The sequence below is a fragment of the Tachyglossus aculeatus genome, chromosome 18 (genome assembly GCF_015852505.1).
Source record: "Tachyglossus aculeatus isolate mTacAcu1 chromosome 18, mTacAcu1.pri, whole genome shotgun sequence".
Classification (NCBI taxonomy): domain Eukaryota; kingdom Metazoa; phylum Chordata; class Mammalia; order Monotremata; family Tachyglossidae; genus Tachyglossus; species Tachyglossus aculeatus.
Window position 1 is genome coordinate 21,320,199 of NC_052083.1, and position 23,696 is coordinate 21,343,894.

Genomic DNA, 23,696 nt, shown 5'->3' on the forward strand with positions numbered 1-23,696 from the left:
ACTGAGCATGGCTAACCCTTAACAGCCCCTTCATTTTCTTCTACTGCACCATGAAGAATTGTTTTTGGGTGGACATATCATGGTCTTGACTGTGCCTGCTGCATTGTCTTTTCAGCCACTCAACTACTCATAGGTGAATTTCACTGTCAGTGGCCTCTCCTTTGAATGAGAAGAGCAGTTATACGCTTAATTCACTAAGACTCGCTGCATCACCTCTTCATGCTATGAAAATCACCACAGAAAAAGCTTTGCCCGCTAGATTGTCAACTCCTTGAGGACAGGGATCATTTTTACCAACTCTTATGGTTCTCTCCCTAGTTTTGAGTTCAGTACTCTTTACACAGTAAAGATTCACTAAATACCACTCATCGACTGACGATCCTAACGTTCTGGTGTCTTCTGTCTGTCGATGACTTTCCTCAGAGCTCCTTTCACTTCCTGGTTTCTCAGGGGGTTGTGCATGGGTGTGATTACTGCACAGACTAACGCAATGACCTTTCCACCAGCCTGAGAGGCACCAGACCGAGGCTGCATGTACACAAAGATGGCCATCCCATAGAAGAGAGCCACCACAGTCAGGTGAGAAACACATGTCGAAATGACCCTGCACCTCCCCGCGGTGGAATGTCTCCAGAGGACTGACAGGAGGATGTGGGCATAGGAGACCACGACAGGAAGATAAGGCATGAAGACTATGATGATGCTGAAGACAAACACCACCACCAGAAAGCTGCTGATCCAGGAGGTCATTCCCAGCTGTACACACGTCGCTCTGTTCAACATAATGGTGCAATGCAATGGGTGACATATGGCCACATACCGATCATAATCCATGACCCCAAGAAGAATTCATTTGATTATCCCAAAGGAGAGGGAAAAATACATTTGGGTGGCACATCCGGTGAATGAGATGGTATTTCTCTCCCCCTGCCCCCCGCCCCCCGGTTGGAAAGCATTTGGGGGACATTGGTGGAACTATAACAGATGTCCAGGAAGGAGAGATTGGCAAGGAAGAAGTACACTGGGGTTTGACGTTGGAGTTCCAGGCAGATCACAATAATTATGATAACGTTTCCAGCCAATGTTAGCAGTTAGAAGAACAAGAAAATGATGAAAAGCATTAACTGAATGCTTGGCTGTACAGAGAGTCCCAGAAAAATAAATTCAATAAACATATGTTAAGTTTTCCGTCTTTATTTGGCCACCTAATTTCCTTGGGAGAAAAAATATTGAATTCCAGTTAATTCAAGGGGAAATGCAATAACTAGCACCTTAGTGTGTAGGAAACAAAAAATGATTGTTTTGCCAAAAAAAGGCTCTTTTACAGTTTTTCCATTTTAGGGAAGTGCTTTCCTTGTCCAAGAACAGAACATCAAATTTGATTGACTGCATTAGAACATGCAGCACATCAAGCATATTGCAAGGAAGAATACTAAAAACAGCAGATATACCTGTGCAAATACATGGGTTCCTATTAGAAGAGTTGGTTCTCCTGTTCCCAAACTCATGCATGAAGAGAAAAAAAAAACAATTAAGGTTAGGGTTACCCTATTTGTAAACACTTTTATATCTGTTTCTCCCATTAGATTATAAGGTCGTTAAGGACAGGAAGCATGCTTAATTCAGTACATGGCATGCGGTGGAAACTTAACAAATAACATTATTATAACCATTTTTCCTATAACTAGAGTAGCGGTTGTTGCCTGATTCAGCATTCTGTCAGCCCAGCTCAAAGCATAACAGCAGTTACTTTGGATACATCCTGTACCCCAGGTAGCAGGTTTGGGAATTGTACAGAAGAGCTGAAAGAATTCCTCCTTCCATGACTTTATAACAAAAAGCATTCCTCCTTCCATGACTTTATCACAACTCCCTTTGTGGAATGAGTTGGACTCTATTTTCTTACTGATTATTTTGGAAGGAATTAATGGGAATGAAATTTGCTGAGTATTCTTGAGAGCCCTAAATTCTTGTTTGTCCAGGATCCTTAACAGATTCACACAAACAGTGATCCAGAAGCTTCAGTCCAATACTTTCATTATTATTATGTCTGTCGTGACATTAACATCGTCAACTGAATTTTATTGAACACATTCTGGGCTCAGAACCCTATAGTAAGATTTTGGGAATATGCCATAGAGGCAAGAGACGTGGTCCCTGCACTCAAATACCTTGAAATGTAATGGGGAAAACAATTGGGCACAAACTGACAAATATGCAACAGATAAAATAATATAAGAAGAAACATAATAAAAAATGAAGCAATTTAAATGGATCACTGAATGACAAACCAACGGATTAATATCCACCTGAGAGTTTAAATGGGTGACAGAATGGCATGAAAGGGCAAAAAATATCCATCTAGTTCTCTGCAAGTTTCAATTTTTGAACCCTCATGACAGAGAGAAATCTGATGTGGATTTTGTGTACACCACTCTCACTGTGAACGTAACAACATCCGAAAATTGAAGCAGAGTGAACAAATTATACAGTGAAGTTAGTTAAGTAATCCAACGGAAAAAAAGGCATTTCATTCTGAAATAGGTAGTTAATCATTTCACCTTCCAGCTCATTTTGCATGAGGAGCTACAACCTGTGAATTCGTTTGAGAAGGCTCTTTCATAGGTTGTCTAGATCAATCAATCAACGGTATTTATTGGATGCTTACTGTGCGCAGGACACTGTACTAAGCACTTGGTAGAGTACAGTACTACAGGGTTGGTAGACATGCTCCCTTCCCAAAAGGAGTTTAAAGTCTAGCCTGGGAGAAAGACATTGAAACAATTTATGGATATGTCTGTAGGTGTCGTGGGGCTGAGAGTAGAGTCAGTATCAAGTCCTTAAAGGGTACAATCCAAGTGCATGAGTGACACAGAAAGGAGAGGAAGAAGGAAAATAGAGGGCATAGTCAAGAAAGGCCTCTGAGAAGATATGAGTTGAATAAGGCTTTGAAGGTGGAGAAACCTGTGGTCCATCATATAGGAAGGGGAGGGAGTTCCAGGCCAAAGGGAGGTTATGGGCAAGGGGTCGGCATCAAGGTAGAGTTCGTGGTACAGTGAGAAGGTGGGTATTGGAGGAGTGAAATATGCAGGTTGGGTTGTAGTAGAAAATCAGTAAGGCAATGGGCCTCCGCACTTCTATCTGTACCCTTTAACTCCTTTGACGTTCACCCCACCCTCAGCCCCAAGCATTTCTGTACATATTCGTAACATATTAATGTCCCTCTCCCCCTCTAGACATTAGCTCCTTGTGGGCAGGGAACATGTCTATTGACTCTGTCGTAATGTACTCTCCCAGGCTCTTAGTCCAGTGTTTTGCACACAGTAAGCACTCAGTAAATATCACTAATTTGATTGAGGTAAGATAGAAATGGGCTAGCTGATTGAGTGCTTTAAACCCAACAATTTTTGTGGAGTTGGATTGGAGGATTTTGGGCAGTGGGACGTCATGATGTCATTACATGTTAATTGTTAATTGCTCTCTGTGATGTCATCATCTGCTTATTTTATTATTGCTATTACATATGAATTGTTAGCAGCTTGCTGTGCTGTCATTTACCTCTCTGAGCTCACCATGAACTATCAATTCCCCTGTTCCCACCTGCCCTTCCTAGTCCTTGCTGTCCCCTTCCCCTCTCCCACCCAGCTCCTTCCCGCCCTTTCCCCCGCTGGGGTAGATACAAGCCAATCAGGTTAGACTCAATTCATGTCACCTATTGAGATCACAGTCTTAATCCCCATTTTACAGATGAGATAACTGAGACACAAAGAAGTTAAATACTTTGCCCAAGATCACAAAGCAAACAAGTGGTAGAGTTGGGCTTAGAACCTAGATCCTCCTGACTCCCAGGCCTATGTTCTATCTACTAGACTATGCTGCTTCAGCAATCCACTTCAATATCCACACATATCGAAAGGGCCATACTTCACCATAGTGAGTTAGCTGCAATTTTACCCTTCTGAAGAGATCTTTCAATTGACAGGACTTTATATGTCTTGGAAGGTCACATCGGCAAATGTCTTTCCTACTTGCTCTCAAAGTGAAATTCATATTAATTATGAGAAGCAGTGGCCTAATGGAAAGAGCACGGGCCTGGGTATCAAAGGACCTGGGTTCTAATCTCAGCTCCACCACTTGTCTGCTGTGTGACTTGGAGCCAGACACTTCACTTCTCTGTGCCCTCAATTACCTCATCTGTAAAATGGGAATTAAGACTGTGAGTCCTATGTGGGACTGGGACTGTGTCCAACCCAATCATTCTGTATTTTCCCCAGCGCCTGGCACATAGTACGTGCTTAACAAATACCCAAATTGTTTCACTAAAAATTGTGACTACTGTCATCTTTAACATGTCTATATTTCATAAATGAGTAAGTTTCTTAACTTCTTCAGCACAATGAACTCTGAAGTTTTACAGAAAAAATACTTGTGCATTTAATTAGTTTTGGCTTTTTTAACCTACCATTGATAAATCATGCCATAAGTCAATAACTGTTATCACATTTGTGAAAACTAATCTGGCATCCACATGATGATTGATGACGGAGTCTCATTTTATTCCTTTAGCTGTAGATACAATCATTTGTTTATTAATGACATTTATTCCCCACTTACAATGTTCTCAGCACCAGGAGAGTGCGAAGATGTAGAATCTGGTCAATTTTGGATTCACAGTGGTAAATAAAGTGAGAAGGTGTGGGGTCTAGTGGATAGAACATGGGCCTGGGAGTAAGCAGGATCTGGGTTCTAACCCTGGTTCCACCACTTGTCTGCTTTATAACCTTGGGCAAATCAATTAATTTATCTCTGCCTCAGTTACCTCATCTGTAAAATGGGGATTAAAACTGTGAGCTCCATGTGGGACATGGACTGTGCCCCAACCTGACTAGCTTGATACAATCTGATTGTATCTAGCCCAGTGTTTAGTTCAGTGTCTGGCACATTGGAAGCATTTAACAAATACCATAAAAATTATAAAAATGAGTTATTATAGTATTCCATATTGTACGTGCAGGAGTTCATAATATTGAGCCATGTAAATTCATATATTTATTTTGAAGATATTAGAAATTGAGAAGACAATCAAGATCTTGGGATTAGGTTCCATAGCACAGATTCAGATAACAAGAGAAACATAGATTTCACTGAGAGGCTGAGAATAGAGAAAATCATGGCCTGTGTCATGGGGTATGTGTCAAGATTTCATTTTGGAGAGAAATGATCTTGAGAGGAGAAGCAACATGGCCCATTGGCTAGAGCATGGGCCTGGTGTCAGAAGGACCTTTGTTCTAATCCCAGCTCCACCACCTGTCTGCTGTGTGACCTTGGGTAAATCACTCAACTTCTCTGTGCCTCAGTTCACTCATCTGTAAAATGAGAATTAAGAATGTGAGCCCTATTTGGACAGGGACTGTGTCCAACCCGATTGTCTTGTATCTGTCTCAGCACTTAGGAAGGTGCCTGGTAGAAAATAATCCCTGGTAGAAAAAGAATACCACAATTATTATTATATTATGGAGAGTAGAGGTAAAGCAAGTTATAGCCTACTAGAATAGCCCTGCTTCTATTGTATCTGACCAGGAGCCTGATTATTACAGCAACAAACTTATTAAAGTGTGCAATTCTCACCTTGTGTAAAAAACGTGTTAAACTTAATGTCCTTCATACTATTGCTTCCTGTGATCACAGGTGAGACAGGCAGATAGGCTCCAAGTGAAGACCTAAATGTTGAAACCCCCTCAGGGTGTCCGGGACAGATGTCTATGAAGAGCAGAAGACAATGGAACTGTAACTGGAAAATTAGGTTCATTATGCAGAAGAAACTTAATGCAATGGTCAACAAGGTCTGTTGTTCCCTGTTATCTGAAAGGATGACCACGATAGCCCTGGCTATCCCTTTTAGACAGGGATGCCCACGCTGGTCTCAGTCTGTACTTGGCTGCTCACTGTTACCCCACAGGACCACCTAGACAGCCCAAGCAGAAGAATACCTTTTAAATGGGGATGCTTATGTTGGTGTTAAACCCACCCTCGGACCAAACACTGATTTGGGGCTGATCATCCGTGGTAGAAAATTTGCAACTCCCCTGGTCTGAGGCATCAGAGATCTCACTTTCCCCGGGTTGAGAGCTTAATTCAAACAAGATCCTTTACTATTAATGTTTTCCATTCACCAATAACTGTTTGCTTACTGGAATACTTAATATCGTGGCTTATTCCATCGGTAAAGCTGAGTCATGAACCCCCCTGTCCCTAAATGACTCTATTGGGACGTAACACCGACCCAAAAGCAAATATAAATCCTGAGGAATGTCTGGGACTTTGGTGGACCAGAACACTTCAAAGCATGGAAAACACTGGAAATGAACAAGTCAATACCAAAGCAATTCTACCATAACTAAAATGAGCAACAATAGCAAAGGAACGTCCATTTTACTGAAAAGAAGCAGCCAGACAGTTTGGGTCTCAATTTAGATGCATGCAAATAAGCCGATGTCCTTTCCTTTCCAATGTCCTGTCCTTTCCAGGTCTGCATATAGGATGCAAACCCACCGAAGCAGCAAACCAACTAAAATATAGATCTTCAAATACAATCTACAAAAGAAAAGATACCAGTAAAAATATGATCACAGTAATAGAAAAATAGCATGGATATTTCCTCTTCTCCGAGTCATGTGCCTGCCTAGTATATTAAAGTTAAGAAAAGTCTCCAGACTTCAGTGCATCAGGAATTTGGTACCAGGTAGATGTAAAACCCATTGAAACTCCCAAGACATCGTGGAGCATTTACAATGGCTAAATTCTTTAGATCCTGAGGGATACTGTCCCAGGCCTATAATTCATGCTAATTATTTGTTTTAAGATATGCCCATTAAAAATCTGATAATTAAAACTGTAGCACAGCTCAGAGTTCACTTAGCATATCCTTACATATGTCCTTGGGATTTTCTTCAATCAGACAGATAAATGATCGGTGTAATTGTGCACCCATCAACTCGTGAGTGCTATGTAACTGTAATCACCTTGCCCATTTGGGAGATGGCTATTTCTAGAATGTATTATTTGGTGATGGCCTTTTTGTCCATTTCATTTTCTGGTTCCTTAGGTGACATTTTAACCACCCAGTACTACAGAAGGATGAAAAATCTGGGGTCGGCTTTGGGTAAGACTGCTGACCATCCTTCCTTCAGTGTTCTCAATTGCAAAATTTTGTCCATGATGGAAACTTTTTGTTTTTTTTTTTCCTTTGCATTCTTTCAACATCGGAGTGAATCAGAGAAAAAATGACCAGATTAAATCACCTACTGATACACCTCTGTCAAGAATATATGTATTTGGGAAATTAAACTATTAGAGTTTTCAGAAATTGTCACAGTGACAGTTTAAAAAAGGAGCAGACATTTCTGGGAATCAACTTATTCAACTCACACCTAAGAACTGAGATAGAGAAACGCCATGACATAGAAGATAGAGCACAGCAATGGGACTGAGAAGGACATGGGTTCTAATCCCAGCTCCACCACTTTTCTGCTGAGTGACCTTGGGCAAGTTACTTCACTTCTCTGTTCCTAAATTACCTCATCTGTAAAATGGGGATTAAGAATGTGAGCCCCATTTGGGAAATGGACCGTGTCCAACCTGATTACTTCGTATCAACCCCAGTGCTTAGAGCAGTTCATGGTGCACAGTAAGCACTTTACAAATACCATTTGAATAAAACAAAAACTGGTGACAGAGTTTTAACCTAATGGAGAGAGTGTGAAATGGGGCCAGATATTTCACTCTGTTTCTACGTCAGGCACCCAACAAGAGTCCAGGCTCCTATACGGTTATTATCTAGTAAATTCATAAAATAATTTATGATATAGCATTTGTCTTTATGTGCCTATTACAAAATTCTTCTTTGCCAGACTGGAATATAGTTGAGTATACGTTTCTTCCCGGTGACCATAGTGAATATGGTATGTTCACATCCTGATTAATTTTTTCCAATCGATTATCATGCCTATGAATCCCAAGACTTTTCTTTTTCTTTCTGTATCATTATTGAAGCTTGGAAGACTGGGTTCACAGGCTACAGGAACAACCTGAAGGAAAGAAAAACCATTAAACCTCAACAGATTTGTATGAATGTAACATAAATGCATCTTTACCTGAGCAATCAATCATTAGGACTTATTGAGTGAATACTATAGACATAACAGTCATTCATTCATTCAGTCGTATTGATTGAGCGCTTACTGTGTGCATAGCACTGTACTAAGCACTTGGGAAGTACAAGTCAGCAACATATAGAAACAGTTCCTACCCAACAACGGGCTCACAGTCTAGAAACAGACTCACAGTCTAGACTAGCAATCAATCAATCAGTCCATGTTATTTATTAAGCGTTTACAGTGTGCAGCGCACTTTACCATGTTCTTGGGAGAGTGCAATACAGTAGAGTTGGTAGAACAGATCCCTTCCCACAAGGAGCTTACAATCTATTGGGGAGACAGATATTATTAAAATAAATCATAGGGGAAGGAACAGAGTTGTAAGGATATGTATGTATGCAAGTGTGGTGGGTTTGGGGTGAGTAACAAAGTGTTTAAAGGGCACAGACCCAAGAGCATGGGTGATGGAGAAAGAGAAGGGAATTGTTATCGACAAGTAGGGTGCAAAATAGGTTAATCGGTGTAAATCGGCCGCAAGGTTCTTGTACCCAGGATGGTGACGCAGATAGGAAAAATGACTCGGAGACATGAGTTCAGATAGAGCAGTAAAGAAGGAAAGTGGCTACCTGCCCGTTCACCTCCCGGGAGAGGTACGAGTGACAAGCAGCCCCGATCCCATTCTCACTGTGTCTTTTATTGGGTTACAGCAACATGGGAGCAGAACATTTAGGAATTTCAGGAATCCAATTAGGACCGACAGGATGCTATGAATTCTCTGTTTTCACTGCCTTGTGAAGGTTGTTGTTATCTGCCCTATGGCCTTGCATAAATAGGTGTGTAAATTCTCGTTATCTTCTGTTGTCACTGTCTTGTGCAGGATGTCATCTGCCCTACGACCTTACATAGATAGGTGTTACTTGTTAATGGCCTTGAAGGCATCTGTTGCAGACAATACAAAAAGGAGTTGTTCTCTCAGCCTGCACAAAATGGAGGGTTCCTGTCAGAATACACAAAATGGAGTCAGTCATGTCAAGTCCGCTAGTGGACAACAATCCCCACTTTGATCCTTCTGAGGCCCATGGCCTCCGGGAGGATCACATACGACCCTCCTCGGGATAACAAAGGTCTTCCGCAAAGCCGGCGCCTAAAGCATAGGACAAGGAAAAGACAAAAATCCAGGCAAAAAGAAAAGACAGAAAAATCCAACAGAAAAATTCAAGCACAACTGAGCACACACAACAATCCCCCTCCTCAGCGAAACACAGCGTCCAGATGGCGCTGCATGTCCGTGACTTCAGCTTTGGACAGGGGTGTGGTCGGGGTTTGTAGAAGCATCAGGGTAGATGAAGCGCGTCGGAGGCAGGCCTTCAGGAGCTGAAAAACACAACACACACACAAACAAGTAACCAGACAAAATCTCACAGGACCGAGGCCCATCCGGTAGAAGTTCGATGCAGCCGTAAATCTGGGACAGCAAGTGGCTCAGAATCCTGAGAGTTAGCAGAAACCAATGGGGGAGTACAATCAGGAGGCGAAGCATCAAAAACGGCTGGCTTCACCTGGGAGTAGTGGATCCATGAGGGGCGCTCATCAACACGAACTGCAGAAAAGGAAGACAAGAGAACCTGATAGGACCCCTCCCAGGATGGCTTAAGTGAAGCGTGGCCGACCATGCGCTTAACCCAAACCCAATCTCCAGCGATGAATGGATGCAGATGATCCGTGAGAGGGACGCGCTGACGAAGGATTCCAGCAGCCTGCAGCTCAGATAGAATTGCCTGGAGAGACAAAACATAGGCTCGCAGGGCATCATCGCCCACCTGTAGGGTCGGAGGAGGTCGGGGATCTGAAAGGCTTCCCCAATATGGGGAATGACCAAATAGCATCTCATAAGGAGATATATTTAAAGGAGCCTGGGGGCGACATCGTAGACGATAAAGGGCTAGAGGTAGAACCTCGAGCCATTTGAGATGAGTTTCCATACAAAGCTTTCCCAAAAGGGTTTTCAACTCACGATTAGCACGTTCCACTTTCCCTGAACTCTGGGGATGGTAGGGTGCATGTAAAGAACGTTCGATTCCAAGTGATCGATAGATTTCAGATAGAAGAGACTCAGTGAAATGTGATCCCTGATCAGAATCAATAACAGCAGGTGGTCCAAACCTGGGAATGATTTCCCGCAAGAGACATTTCACCACTGTAAGAGCGGTTGTTCTGGAGGAAGGGAAAGCCTCAATCCACCCAGTCAGGTGATCAACAATGACCAGTAAATATCGGTAACGACCAGCCCTTGGAAGTGTCACAAAATCAACCTGCAAACCCTCAAAAGGGGAATAGACCCAAGGGCGTCCTCCCAAGGGAACCCGACGACCAGGGTGAGCATTGAAGCTCTGGCAAGTAGCACAACTGGCTGTAACACGTTTGGCAACAGGATGGATACCTGGGGCAAACCAAACTCGGAGAGCTGTGGCTGCCAGGGCATCTGCACCAAAGTGAGTCTCCTGGTGAATACTCAGACAAACTGGTCACAGTGCAGCAGCAGGCAAAATAGGGCGTCCATCAGGGACCCAAAAGAGTCCGTCACGTTCCAGCGCCTCATATTGCCGAGGTCACTCAGCTCTTTCCTTATCAGTAAGCAGGGAGGGCAACAGAGTGCCAGGCATAGACGTGGGGGCCAGAGTCATAACAGGAGCTACACATACAAGGGGGGCATGCCGAGCTGCCCAACGAGAGGCCTCGTCGGCTCGGCGATTGCCCAAACTCGGGGAATCACTTCCTCGGGTGTGGGCATGCACATGCACGACAGCCACCTCGGCTGGGAGCAAGAGGGCCTGTAATAGGCGTTCTATGCGATCCCCATTAGCAACCTGACGACCCGCTGAAGTGAGGAACCCCCGACTTTGCCACAGGGCACCTGTAGCATGACAGACCCCAAAGGCATACTTAGAATCTGTATAGATGGTCACACGCTTCCCTTTACCGAGTAATAATGCCTGTGTAAGGGCTTCAAGCTCAGCTGCCTGCGCACTGCAAGAAGCTGGGAGTGAGCCAGTCCACAGCACAGAGGTTAGGGTAACAACAGCAGCACCGGTGAGGCGCACCCCTTGGTCCATAAAGGAGGAGCCATCTGTAAACAAAGTTAGATCAGAAGAGGACAAAGGCTCATCGCGAAGGTCAGATCGAGGAGTGACAGTTTCCCGAACTACTTCATCCCAATCGTGAATTTGGTCAGTCATGGGAGAGGACTCAAGCAGGGTAGCTGGATTCAAGGAGCCACAGCGCTCCACATGTACCTGCGGATTTTCCAATAAAGCAACCTCATATTTAGTCAGGCGTGCCACAGATAAGGTTTGGGTGGCTGCTCCACGAAGGAGGCGCACAACTTCATGCGGAGTCCGAACAACAACGGGATGTCCCAAGAGGATATCCTGAGACTTTTCAAGCAGCATTACCACCGCAGCTATGCAGCGGATACAGGGTATCTGACCTAGAATGACAGGATCAAGGACACCTGAATAATAGGCTACTGGTCGATGGTGAGGACCGAGAGTTTGGCACAAAACACCTGAGGCCACTCCGCGGCGTTCATGAATGTACAAATAGAACGGCTTACTGTAGTCAGGGAGTCCCAGGGCAGGGGCCGAACTCAGGCATGATTTTAGTGTCTGAAAGGCTTCTACAGCCTCGGGAGTCCAGTCCAGGGGCTCTGGGGAAGTCATCTTTAGGAGCTCAAAAAGGGGTCTGGTTAACAACCCAAATTCTGGAATCCAAGCTTGACAAAACCCAGCCGCACCTAGAAAACCTCTCAGGGCCCACTTAGTAGTGGGGCGAGGCATGCATTGAATAAGGCTTGCTCGCTTGGGGGCGATTGCTCTTTCTCCCGCCCACAACATGAACCCAAGATATTTTACCTGGGGCTGACACCACTGCAGTTTCTCGCGACTAACTTTAAGACCAAGCTGATGCAAACATGCTAGGACCTGGAGGGAACCTGACCGACACAGATCCTTCATTTCCCCAGCAATAAGGATATCATCCACATACTGGAACATACTGATCCCTTCGGGTAATATGAGGGGGGATAAGGCTCTGCACAATTCTCTCGAAAAGATAGTTGGGGAGTGAACAAAACCCTGGGGAAGCCTCATCCAGGTTAGTTGATGACCTTCCCAGGTAAAGGCAAAAAGGTACTGGCTCTCACAGGACACCGGGATAGTAAAGAAATCACCAGTTAGATCAATACAAGTAAAACAGGTTGCTTCGGGGCTCACGGAGCTAACTACTGCCGTGGGACTTGGAACCACAGCATGCATAGGCAAAACGTAAGAGTTAATTGCACGCAAGTCCTGGACTAACCGATAGGACAGAGGGGAGCCTGGTTTTTGCACAGGCAATGCAGGAGTATTACAAGGAGACCGACATTCGACTAAAATTCCCTCATGCAAAAAGGCAGATATCAAGGGCTCTAAACCCGCTTTACCTTCTGCAGACTTTGGATACTGTCTGACTTGGGGAGGTGCCCTGTCCTCTCGGACTGCAACTGTAACTGGCTCTGCCCCATGAAGAAAACCTACATCAGATGGACCACGACTCCACAGTGCCAGGGGCAATGTCCTTAGAGTGGGATCATCTTTGCAGGGAGACGCATCCAGGAGTCCCATGAGGGAACTCAGTTGTTCAGGTGGAGTGCGCACTGGATCAGGTTTACCCAGGAGGCTTCCTAGAGTCAAGGCAATTCCTTCCTGATCACAAACCAAAGTCACATTCAAACGGCATAATAGATCTCGTCCCATTAAAGGAGATGGAGTGGAAGGAATGATTAGGAACGGGTGGTGAATGTAAATCCCCTGTAACCAGCACTGTAGGGGCTGTGTTCTAGAAACAGTTTGAACTTTCCCACCTACCCCTACTATACTTATCCTTTCCTTTCCTCAGACGCCAGGAGGAAAGGAAGGGAGCGCTGAATAGGTTGCACCCATATCAACTAACAATTTATAGGACTTTGTATTAATGGTCAATTCACAGAACGACTCAGGGGCACAGGTGACGAGCCGGTCATCAGTCACCACAGGAGCCATGCCATATGGCTTTACCCGCGGTTCATCATAGAGGCTCAGATCAGGGAAATCAATCCCCAGGGAGCATCCAGCCAGTAGGGAATGCACATCGGGATACTCATGCCCAGGGGATCGCATATTTGGGGGAAATGAGAGTCATTGGGGTCCCTCTGGGTCCCAAGGTCCAAAGGTACCAAAGTTGGGACCTGTATTTTGGGTTGGGGGCATACGAGGTCCATTCCTTGGGGCTGGACCCTGATTGGGTCTAGTATTGTTCGGACAACATGGGGGAAAAACCCGTGGGTATCTTCCCCGCTTATTTCACCACAATTTAGGACAATCTCTCTTAAAATGACCCTCCTGTTGACAATGAAAGCAACGCCCCAGGGAGTAGGAGTTGCCCATAGGCAGGACCTTTGCAGCATTAGTGGGTTTCATATTTTGTACATGACGCACAATCTCTCGCAGCTCTGACAGAGGTTTTGCTGCCCACCCGGGAATATACTTATCAAAATAATTGGCGAACCTCCCCTGTTTCACAAAGGCAGTAGCTAGGGCTCTAGCATCTCTTTAATTATTCAGGTTCAACTGTACAAGCGTCTCTGCTCCCTCGCTAAGTCGAGTGAAAAAGTCATCGGAGGTTTCCCCTTCCCTCTGGATCATCCCATGGAAGAAGTCCCAATTAGGGGGTTTACGGCCCAATTCTTGGATGGCTGCCAGGAGAGTCTGCCGCACCTGATTAAGGCGATTCCAATCTAATTCCACATTTAAATTCCAATTAGGCTCAATTGTTGGCCACACCACATGAGGCTGACCATCATTCTCTAACTTTACAGTCAAGGCTCTGAGGCAGGAGCGCTCATCAGAAGTGAAAAACAATTCGAGCAGCTCCTCTACATCCGCCCAAGTAGGAAGATGGGTTCTAAAAATTCCCAGGACCCTTCGATACACTTCCTGAGGATTTTTTTGAAAGGGTGGAGTATTCTGCTGCCAGGTTATAAGGGTTTGGGGCTCAAAAGGGACATGAGTCCTTACTCCGGCTATTACGACATTCCTGCCCGCCCCTGGGATCTGCTGGTAGTTCTCACGAACAGGGGCTAGAAGTGGTACTGGAGGTAAATAAGCAGGGGGGATAGGAACTGGGGTACCTATCAGGTCCGCTGAGTGGGACTGTGGACTCGGGACTGAAGGCAACGCAGCTTTTTCTGCCACAGGTGACAGTGTTGCTACTTCAGTCTGAGAAGACTGATTCTTGCTAACTTCAGCCCAACAATACCAATAGCACATTTCATAAGACCGGGAACAAGATAAAACCTCCCGGAGTTTGTGAAGAGTTTGAAGATCAAAAGACCCTCCCTCGGGCCAGAAAGAATAACTCTGTTGGTCCCGGAACTTAGTCCAGGCCTTATGACACCCTACAAGTTGTTTTTTTGACATTCCTTTAGTTACAGGCAAGTGACCCTCATCCCATGATTGGAGAACTTTAGCCAGGCACCAACTAGTCTTAGAAAGACTCGTGCCCATGGTTCCAACAACCGGAACCCCCTTTCTGCTCAACCCGGAAAGAACACCTAGGATGTCTCCTAGGCCCCCTCAGAATGTCTTCTGAGGTAAACAAACCACCTCCTAACCCAGGAGGAGAAACCCCCCGCCCCTTCTAACCGAAGGGGGGAGAAACCGCTAACCCGGAACCCCACCGGGCGCTCCAAATTAACAACCCAGAAGGAGAGAAGGGGAGACTCAGACCCTAAAAGCGGATCCTTACTTACAAAGTCTGATGCATCACGAGAGTCGACCGTTCTCACCCACGGAGACAGTTCCTATCCAGATCACAGCACGAGGGTCCCTTCATGGTCGCCAGAGAAGTTACTGTTATCGACAAGTAGGGTGCAAAATAGGTTAATCGGTGTAAATCGGCTGCAGGGTTCTTGTACCCAGGGTGGTGACACAGATAGGAAAAATGACTCGGAGACATGAGTTCAGATAGAGCAGTAAAGAAGGAAAGTGGCTACCTGCCCGTTCACCTCCCAGGAGAGTTACGAGTGACAAGCAGCCCCAATCCCATTCTCACTGTGTCTTTTATTGGGTTACAGCAACATGGGAGCGGAGCATTTAGGAATTTCAGGAATCCAATTAGGACCGACAGGATGCTATAAATTCTCTGTTTTCACTGCCTTGTGAAGGTTGTTGTTATCTGCCCTATGACCTTGCATAAATAGGTGTGTAAATTCTCGTTATCTTCTGTTGTCACTGTCTTGTGCAGGATGTCATCTGCCCCACGACCTTACATAGATAGGCGTTACTTGTTAATGGCCTTGAAGGCATCTGTTGCAGACAATACAAAAAGGAGTTGTTCTCTCAGCCTGCACAAAATGGAGGGTTCCAGTCAGCATACACAAAATGGAGTCAATCATGTCAAGTCCGCTAGTGGACAACAGAAGGAAATTAGGGTTGGAAACTGAGAGGTTAGTCATGAAAGGCCTCTTGGAGGAGATATGATTTTAGTAGGGCTTTGAAGATGGAAAGAATGGTTGTCTCAGTTATGAAAAGGGAGGGATTTTGAGGCAGGAAGGAGAACATGAGCAACAGGTCTTTGGAAAGAGACAAAATTAAAATACGACAAGAAATTTGGTGTTAGAGGAGTGAGGTACAAAGTCTGGGTTTGTAATGGCATATGAATGAGTTCCTTAAAGGTAATGTTGAAGAACGTCTGTTTGATGTGGAGATGGAAGAGCAACCATTGGAGAGGAGCAGGGAGGAGTGCACAGAACATGTATTTAGAAAAATGATCCAGGTAGCAAAATGAAATTTGGACCAAGAATTGGGAGAGACTTCAGGCAGAGAGGTCAGTGAGAAGGCTGATACAGTAGTCAAGGCAAGATCAGACAAGAAGACTGTATTAAGCAGTTGAGAGAGCACAGTGGAATTTGTAAACATGGCCCCTATCCTCAAGCAATTCACATCTAGCATGGGAGACAAACAGTAAAGTAATTTATAGATAGGAAGAAAGAGGGAAGAGAGATTTTTCATGAGTTACTACTTATGAAATGAGGAATGTAAAATATATGAAGGGAGAGGAAATTCCAGGCAGGGGAGGGTGTGAGCAATAATAATAGTAATAATAACAATAATAATGAGGGTATTTGTTAAACACTTACTACGTGCCAAGCACTGTTCTAAGTGCTGGGGTAGATTCAAGGTAATGAGATTGTCCCACGCGGGGCTCACAGTCTTAAACTCCATTTTACAGATGAGGTAACTTAGGCACAGGGAAGTTAAGTGACTTTCCCAAGGTCACAAAGCAGACAAGTGGCAGAGCCAGGATTAAAACCCATGACCACTGACTTCCAAGCCTGGGCTCTTTCCACTACACCACACTACTCTCAAGAGGTCAAGAATGCACAGTGAGTAGATTAGGTTGGGTGGAACGAAGAGTGCAAGAGTTGGTTATAGTAGGAGAAGTGAGTTAATAAATTGGAAAGAGGAGTGCTTAACCTCAAGTCAGATGGATCTGGGGTCTAATTTTGGCTCTGCCACTTTTCTGCTGTATGGTCAAGTCACTTAATTTCTCTGTGCCTCAGTTACCTCATCTATAAAATAGGGATGAAAGCTGTGAGCCCCATATGGGGCAGGGACTGTGTCTTACCTGATTGACTCTTAGCTCATATCCATCTAGGTGCTTAATACAGTGCCTGGCTAATAGTAAATTCTCATCAAATATCATGAAAAAAAGAAGTATTTTTTCCCTTTTTTACAGATGAGGATACTGAGGTGAAGAGGTATTAAGTGAATTGATCAAGGTGACATAGCAAGATGTAAGTTGGAAAAAGAAGCAGAAAGGAGGGAGGGAAATTGGTGGAGGGCAATTGGAGATGATGCCAGGAGATGCTGTGTAGGAAAAACCCTCCATACTGGCTATCTAACTTTGATCAGAGACCAGCCTACTAATAATAGTAATTGACTATTATGTTATTTGTTAAGCACTTACTATGTATCAGGAACTATACTAAGTGTTGGGGTGCAGGAAAATTGGGTTGGACCCACTCCCTGTCCCATGTGGGACTCACAGTCTCAAATCACCATTAAGTAAAGTGACTCGCCCAAAGTCACAGAGCAGACGAGTGGCAGAGATGGAATTAGAACCCATGACTTTTCAACTCCCAGGCCCGGGTTCTATCCACTAGGCCACGCTGCTTTTGTTGTGGCACATGTGTCTGTCAAACCGAATATAAATTAAATTGAATCCAACCTCACATTCTCAGAAGCAATACGCAGTTCATCTTGACTGAGATCCTGACATCCATCATGAAAAATCAATAAGGTATCAGCAGTTCTCGTTTCAGTAATAAAGAAGCACATTTTCAAAAATTTGGAAACCCATTTTCAATACCCCCAGACAAAGGAAACTGTAGATGGGTGTCATTTTGATCAAGTGAGCATCTGGTTGTGATCCCTGTGACCTGCTGCTCAGTTATTCCTCTCACTGGTTACTAGTTTCACCTACCCATCCCCCAAATAGAAAAAGAACAGAAAACACACACACACACACACACACACACATGCAAGCCATGCCAATCAGAGACTGTGTGGCCATCTCACTTCAGGAAAAAAATGCCTCCCTGTAGGTCAGTTTTAGTAGTCAAAAATTTCCGAATTTACTACAAGCACTGAGCAAGGGGCAGCTGGTAGGTTCTCAATGAGGGAAGGTCTTTGAGATCTTTCTAGGTATACTGTCAACAGTACTGCCCTCGTTTTCCAAGTATGGTGACAGCTGTTACTTTACTTTTTTTGCAAAGACAAACAATGAGAAAATTTCACTAAGCTTTATCATGTCTTTCTGATTTCCAGTCAGTAACATCGTCATGAAGTAGAACACTAAGACTTTAAGATAAATAGCATGGAGTCTGGAAACTCCACTAGGCTTTTGTCAGGTGGTGTGGAAGCCTGCCATATACACAGTATTTGTTAAGCCCTCTCTATATGCCAGGCACTATACTAAGCACTGGGGTAGATACAAGATAATCAGGTTGGACAAAGTCCCTGTCCCACACTGCTCTTAATCAGCAGAGCAGTGTGATCTAGGGGATAAAGCAGAGGCCTGGGAGTCAGAAGGACCTGGGTTCTCATCCCAGGCCTGCCATTTGTCTGTTAATGACCTTGAGCAAGTAACTTTACTTCTCTGTTCCTCAGTTACCTCATCTGTAAACTGGGAATTGAGACTGTGAATCCCGTACGGAACACAGACTGTGTCTAACCTGATCAGTTTGTATCTACCCCAGCACTTAATACAATATCTGGCACATAGTAAAAACTCCACAAATACTTTGAAAAAAGTTATAGAGGAGGTGACAGAGTCACAGAGAAGTTACATTAAGCAAGTTGGACACAGTCCCTGTTCCACATGGGGCTCACAGGTCTTACAGATGAGGTAATTGAGGCCTAGAGAAGTTATGTGACTTACCCTAAGTCACACAGCAAGAATGTGCAGAGCCAGGATTAGTTCCCAAGTTAACCTAGTCCAACAACCACCAGTATCACTTTTTCTCATCCTCAGCATGTATATCGATATATCTGTAGATTCAATTGCATATTCAATTTCTTCAGTCACTTGATCCTGACATATTTTGACTACTACCAACAATAATAATAGCGGTGTTCATAAAACACTTACTATATGCCAAGCACTGTACTAAGAGCTGGGGTAAATCCAAGATAATCAGGTGAGTCACAGTCCCTGCCCCACAATGTGCTCACAGCCTACATAGGAGGGAGAACAGGAATTGAATCCCCATTTTACAGATGAACAAATTGAGGCACAACATAGTTAAGTGACTTGCCCAGGGTCACAGAGCAGACAAATGGTACAGCCAGGAACCTAGATCCTCTTACTTTCAGGCCTGTACTCTTTCCTCTAGGTCACACTGCTTCTCTAAATGTATATCCTTATTCTTCCTCCTACTCTTATAATTTACACATAGTTAAAGTATGCTTGTCTTCCACAATAGATTGCAAATTTTTTGAAAGCAGATAATGTCATAGAAATAGTGTTGCTTAGTGGATAGAACGTGGGCCTGAGAGTCAGAAGGACCTGGGTTCTAATCTCAGCCATCTGGGTTCTAATCCTGGCCCTGCTACTTGTCTGTTGTTTGACCTTGGGCAAGTTACTTAACTTCCCTGTGCCTCGGTTACTTTATATGTAAAATGGTAATTTAGGCTATGAACCTAATGTGGGACATGGACTGTGTCCAACCTCATTACTTTGTATCAGCCCCAGAGCTTAGTACAGTGCCTGGCACATAGTAAGCACTTAACAAAAACCATGAAAATTAAAAGAGTATGTTTTGAACTCTCCCATCTCCTCAGTAGAGTCCTCCACACTCAGCAGGTGCTCAATAATGACTATTCTGAATCATCACACCAGTTCTAATCCATTTCATCACTTCCCGGGCAAGCCCCTAGTCTTCCCTAGCTTCCATTTCCCCAAAGAAAGGATGCTAATAATAAAGCCTCTCTCTTAGTCTCCTCCTAGGGGCATCGTGAGGATGAATGAGATCAGTGGAGGAAACAAGCTCTCAAATCTTATAGCACATTAAATTTTCCCAAGGTGTTAACAATCACTTGAATTGATGACTCTTATCAAGTCTCCTGGAAAACTTAATCTAATGTGAAGTGGTAGAAACTCCTGGCTGAGCCAGAAAAATCAGGATCCAGTCTGGACTCAGGCTTTGACTTAAAACAGAGGAGAAAGACACGATCCTTTATCTTGCATAGTTTGTAATCTGATTGGAGAGATAATAGAATATAAATCGCCAAGCATACAGTAAGTAATTTATTGGATAATATCCAGTCACTGATGTAGCCTAGGCCTTAGTTTCCTCATTTGTATATTGGAGATAATTTTCCTTGCTCTAACCCAATTGACTGGAAGGCAAAGAGAACAAATGAGAATAGAGCTTGGTGACAGACAAGTACTTCCGGAAACTCGGGGAATTTTTCCTTTATCATTCACATTTTATAGGTGAAAACACTAAGGTAAAGAAGAGTTCAGTGGTTTAATATCACAGAGCTAGCTAATGGCACAAGAAATAGAACTCCTGCTTTCATTATGTTTTGGGGTTACAAGAAAAGAATGTCCTGATCCTGGGGAGGTCTATACCTGTCTATATTGGGATAGAAATCAGAAAGGAATATCCATAGGTACTAGTTTCCAAGGTTACCACACCTTACTGAGATTCCTGTTGAATTTGGAGTCTGAGCAATTAATAATTTAAACTGGCAGACCTTTGTAACATTAACAAGAGAAAGTCCTTAACTTGACCTCTTATTCCCAGGGCTAGGAAAAGGCCCTAATCCCCAGTGGTTGTTATTGATCCCAATTCTAACAAGCTGCATCGGGCTTTACTAACATCGATTGGGTGATCAGAGATGGGCAATTACACAACTTGAAAACACTTTTTCTTCTACCTCATAATTAGACCCAGCAGATTGTAAATAAGGACAATTTGGGGGTAATAATTAATCGTGGTCCAACCTATTTTTGTAGTCACAGTTTAGGTCTGTTTGCAAGAACCATAGAGCTCTTACCCTTAGGAAGGGACTATTTGGGAAGTAGAAAGCCTTTTCTAGAATGGGATGCCGAGGTCTCCTTCAGCAGGAGTAAAGAAATAATTTACGGAATACCTATGAGTTTTCCCATTCATTGCAAAGGAAAGCATTCCTCTCTGGAATTGGTGGCCGTGGATTACATTTTCCATTGCCCTAGCAGTTCACTAACAACAGAGGAAGTATGTAGAGGTAAGGAATTGTCTTTCAAACAGCCATATTCACATTATGGACTTTTCAAAATGATTGATTCATGTCATTCCTTTATTTGCTCCTCCCAAAAAGTTTAGGAAAATGACAGTATATACTCATTGCAAGTGATTTTTTAAATTTTTTAAATTTAATGACCAGTAGTTCTATATTAAAGAGAGAGTGTGTTATTCATGTGGCAAACTATAGCTTAAATTTAAATCTGTAATTATGTTTACAATGAAAAGGTGTTCTGGCTTTCATGGGTTGTGGGTTTTTTTAATGATGCTGAAGAAAACGGGATTATCTGCCATATTAGAGGTTTGCAGACTTTTCTTCAGGCAGGATGGAGATTTTCCTTCAGAATGTTCTATCCACTCACAGTTTCAGTAAAGTAATTCCCAACCGACTTGAACATCAACCTCCTCTCTGATCTCCCATCTTCCTGTCTCTCCCCACTTTAGTCTATACTACGATCTTCTGCCTGGATTATCTTTGTACAGAAATGCCCCGGGCATGTAACTCACCTCCTTAAAAATCTCCAGTGGCTTCCAGTCAACCTACGCATCAGGCAAAATCTTCTCACTCTCAGCTTCAAGGCTCTCCATCACCTCACCCCCTCCTACCTCACCTCCCTTTGCTCCTTCCCCAGCCCAGCTCACACCCTCCACTCCTCTGCCACTAACCTCCTCACTGTACCTCGTTCTCATCTGTCCCACCATCGACCCTCGGCCCACGTCCTTCCTCTGGCCTGGAATGCCCTCTCTCCATACCTCTGCTAATCTGGCTCTCTTCCTCCCTTCAAAGCCCTACCTACGGCTCACCTCCTCCAGGAAGCCTTCCCAGACTGAACCCCCTTTTTCCTCTCCTCTTCCCATCCCCCCACCCTCCCTCCTTCCCCTCTGTTTATCACTCTGTTTATTTTACTTGTACATATTTACTATTCTATTCATTTTGTTAATGATATGCATATAGCTTTAATTCGATTTGTTCTGACGATTTTGATGCCTGTTTACATGTTTTATTTTGTTATCTGTCTTCCCCTTCTAGACTGTGAGCCCATTTTTGGGTAGGGACCATCTCAATCTGTTGCCAACTTGTACATCCCAAGCGCTTAGTACAATGCTCTGCACACAGTAAGCGCTCAATAAAAACGATTGAATGAATGAATGAATTAGATAAATTAGCTATGGGCCAGGTGATGAGAAAGTATCAATCAATCATATTTATTAAGTGCTTACCATATGTACAGCACTATACTAAGTGCTTGGGAGAATACAATGCAAAAGATCCCATCTCTGTTGACGGCACTACCATCCTTCCCGTCTCACAAGCCCGCAACCTTGGTATCATCCTCGACTCTGCTCTCTCATTCACCCCTCACATCCAAGCCGTCACCAAAACCTGCCGATCTCAGTTCCGCAACATTGCCAAGATCTGCCCTTTCCTCTCCATCCAAACCGCTACCCTGCTCGGTCAAGCTCTCATCCTATCCCATCTGGACTACTGTATCAACTTTCTGGAAACTAAGGCTCAAACTCTTACACAAATGCCATTTTTAATTCTAAATCAATCAGGCAATCATATTGATTGTGTGCTTACTGTGCAGAGCACCATACTAAGCACTTGGAAGAGTAAACATAATGGAGCTTGTAAAGACTTTCCTGTCCACAAGGAGCTTGGAGTCTCAAGGGGAAGATAGACATTAAAACAGATTACAGATATGTACATAAGTGCGGTGGGGCTGAGGGTGAGGTGAATAAAGATTACAGAAGGGAGAGAGAGTAGAGGATAAGAAGGCTTGTTTTCCTCACACCATGGTTTATTTTTATCCTGTGTTACCCCATTGGACAGGGTCTGCATTCCATCACTAACATACAACATAGAGAAATGTATCTATAACAGTCAGTCAGTCAATCATATTTATTGAGTGCTTTCTGTATGCAGAACACTGTATTAAGCGATTAGCAGAGTACAATACAACAATAAACAGACACATTTCTTGCCCACAATAAGGTTACAGTCTAGAGGGGGCTGAATGTAGAATTAACTGAGTGCAATGAACTCACTATATTAGGTTGTTTGGAAGAACAGAGAAGAAAAGGAGGAGAAAGAGTGGGAGAAATAGAGAGGAAAACAAAGAAAGAAAAACATAATCCAAGAGATTCACAGAAATAGCCCTAGCACAGTTGGTTACAGTTGTTTATTGGTAATTACCTAAAAATTTGAATTTGAAATAAGCTCAACTTCATGCCCCCTAGTTCTCTTCTTTCTTGTGATTTTTCATCAGGAAACCTTGAAGTATCCACACCTTTCCTTGGATTCAAGGTGGCAATATGGATTATGCTCTAATAATAATAATAATGATAGTATTTGCTAAGCACTTACTACGTGCCGAGCACTGTTCTAAGCGCTGGGGGAGATACAAGGTAACCAGGTTGTCCCATGTGGAGCTCATACTCTTAATCCCTATTTTACAGTTGAGGGAACTTAGGCACAGAGAAGTGAAGTGACTTGCCCAAAGTCACACAGCTGACAGGTGGTGTAGCCAGGATTAGAACCCATGACCTCTGCCTTCCAAGCCCATGGTCTTTCCACTAAGCCACGCTTCTTCTCTCTCGCTCCTTGTATTTCACAACTGCACAGTACTTTCATCTCCAAATGGATAGAATATTCAGCACTATTCCTCATC

The 23,696-nt window shown here is 43.8% G+C and overlaps 1 pseudogene; it reads right to left on the bottom strand.

Moving 5' to 3' along the window:
- Positions 1-381: 381 nt before the first annotated feature.
- LOC119940040 lies at positions 382-1,175 on the bottom strand (annotated as a pseudogene).
- Positions 1,176-23,696: the final 22,521 nt, after the last annotated feature.